This window comes from Arachis ipaensis, chromosome B9 (genome assembly GCF_059453495.1).
Source record: "Arachis ipaensis isolate K30076 ecotype BB chromosome B9, ASM5945349v1, whole genome shotgun sequence".
Lineage (NCBI taxonomy): Eukaryota > Viridiplantae > Streptophyta > Magnoliopsida > Fabales > Fabaceae > Arachis > Arachis ipaensis.
The window spans coordinates 111,984,948-111,987,829 of record NC_142444.1 but is presented as its reverse complement, the minus strand read 5'-3'; the positions used below and the strand labels follow the sequence as shown (position 1 = coordinate 111,987,829).

Here is a 2,882-nt window from a genome sequence, read left to right as displayed (position 1 = left end):
TATCAACCGATTTAACTCATTTCCAAAGCTTTAAAGAATCGGTTCAGCAATAAATCATTTATCAAAACCAAATCAATTAAAGCAACACAGGCTGAATTTCAAGAGTATTCTATCTTCCACATCATCAAAATAATTGACTCAATTCAAACCAATCCTCAACGGATTAAACTCATTTCAAATCTTTAAGGAATCAACTTCAAACATTACATTTCACAAGCCACACAACAATTCGGCCAAACCAACATCCATAGTCATTCGAGTCAATCAAATAATACATAAGGCAGATACAATCACCAAATACACAATATCTCACATCAGTACCCATATGTAATAATTCCAATAATAAACTATAGTTTTTGGAAAGCGCCCCTACCTCAAAACGCAATTCCATAGCCCAAAAGTCTCATAGAGTCATCTCCGCCTCAACCCAAAACCAACTGCAGCCAGCAACTTGGCTCCACTTGCGTTCTCAACAATCTCAGCAACTCGAACCGAAGAAGGAACGGCTGAACCGAAACAGCGACGGTCTCCAAACCGGTTCGGCGGCAGCCCGATAGCCACCTAAAGCGGCAGCGGTGACCTGAACAACATGCAGCAACAATGAGGTTTCCGGAAACTCAACGGAAGGAGAATCAACTTAAAACCCTTACCGACAAATTTTTCGGCGACGGCAGTGGCATTCCCGGCTGCCAGGCACGGCGGCGCGACTGATTTCTCCCCCGGGAACGGCTGTGACAGGACCAGCATCTCCTTCTTCCGTTCACAATCCCAGCGGCAACCACAGTGGTGGTTCTGGTCAGCTCTGGTGGCAGTGGGCTCCGGCAACTTGCATAATCCCGAGGCAGAAGCAGACAGCAACTCCGGTGGTCTTCTCCGGTGACGACACCAGCTACCACGAGGACGGCGGCGGTGAAACCCTAATAGCGCCGGCGCTGCACAGCAGGGACGAGGATGGAGCTTCTTCTCGGTCAGTGGTTCGCAGCTCACGGTAATGCGCGAAACACCTCCTTTGGCGGTGACTGCTCCACTCTCCACTGCGGCGGCGTCGAGGATCCAAGATGGCGACGCGATCTCAACCCCACGGACAGGACGGTGGTGATGGCAGTTCTATTCACTCACCTCCATCGCGTCTCACTCTCGACATCTCTCCTTCACCCCTCTTCGACCGGCACCAAGGTGGACTTACACGTAACGGCGGCGACGAGCGTGCAGGGCGCGGCGACTCCGGCAGTCACGGCGACGGCGCGGTGGCAGAGAAGCCCAGCGCGCGGCGCAGTCTCTTTCCTCCCCTCCTCTCCTTCTTCTCCTCCACGAATCCGTTTCTCCCTTCCCTCTCTTTCTTTCTTTCATTTTTGCAGATGTTGCTGCTGGCTGAAATGGGGAAGGTTACGGCTGTGTGTGTGCTTAGGTTAGAGGGGCAGCAGCTGCTGCTGCTGAGTGTGAGTGAAGGAAACCGGGTCGGTTAGCGGGTTACTGGGTTAGGGTTTCATTTTCAAAAATTAGGGTTAGGGACATTTTAGTAATTTCACTTAAAAATAGGGATAATATAGTAATTAGAAATAAATTCTAATCCAATAATAATAATATATAAAATACTATTTGTTCATCAACTCTACAATTATTTTCAATAAAATGCCCAAATCAAATAATAAGAAATAATATACTTAATTTCTTCATTTTCCAAAATAACAGTATTAATATTTAAAATATTACTTATCCAACCCAAATCATATAAAATACTTATTATTTTATAATTATCAACTTTATAATTCAAATATAGAAAATAATCCAATAATTATAAAATTGGATAATAATCATAGCTTATCTCAAATCCAATAAATCAAAACTTGCCTTAATTATCTTTAATAAAATAATCTCTGAAATTAAGGCTATAAATAATTGTAGGATTTGAGACTTGATCATAATAAGACTTTTCAAAGATTCTGGGCCTTACAATTTGGAGATCCCTCCTCTTGCGAATCCTCCATTTATCATGTGAACGTGCCTCTCCGGGGTGCGGGGTGGTCATTCAGTTCATCCGACCTCTTCATCCTTTCTTCTTTTTCTGGGTTCATCCGTTTTGTTGGCTAAGTATCGATCTAGTCGTCCTTCTCTTACCAACTTTTCTATGACATTTTTTAGGTCGAAGCACTCGTTTGTAGGATGTCCATAGATTCGGTGGTACTCATAGTATTCTGTCCGATTTCCCCCTCCTTTTTTACTTTTGATTGGACGAGGTGGTGGAATCTTCTCGGTGTGGCATACTTCTCGGAAAACATCTACAAGAGATACCCAAAAAGGGGTGTAATTGTGATATTTTTTAGGCTTCTCTCCGTGTTGATCTTCTTTTTTCTTGGACTCTTTATCCTTATCCCGAGATGAGTAGGAGAATCTGAATTTTGAGGTCTCTCCTAATCGAGAATTTTTCTCCATGTTGATATATTTCTCTGCCTGTTCTTGCACTTCATTTAAAGATGTTGGGTGTTTCTTTGATATAGAGTGACTAAAGGGCCCTTCTCGTAGGCCATTGATGAGACCCATGATGGCTGTTTCTGTGGGTAGGCTTTGTATGTCCAGGCAAGCTTTGTTGAATCTTTCCATGTAAGAGCAATGACTCTCCCGATCTCCTTGATTGATTCTTAATAGGCTTAGGGCGTGTTTGGCTTTGTCCTTCTGAATGGAAAATCTAGCAAGAAACTTCTTAGCTAAGTCATCGAAACTGGTGATAGATATGGGAGGCAAGCTGTCGAACCACTTAATTGCCGTCTTTGTTAGAGTAGTCAGGAAGGCTTTGCATTGAATAGCGTCTGAGGCATCGGTGAGATACATTCTGCTTCTAAAGTTGCTGAGATGATGACTTGGATCGGAGGTACCATTGTATG

General features: G+C 43.8%; 1 pseudogene; it reads right to left on the bottom strand.

The window, feature by feature from the left end:
- Window positions 1-422: 422 nt before the first annotated feature.
- On the bottom strand, window positions 423-1,125 carry LOC148545918 (uncharacterized; annotated as a pseudogene).
- Between the last annotated feature and the right edge of the window lie 1,757 nt (window positions 1,126-2,882).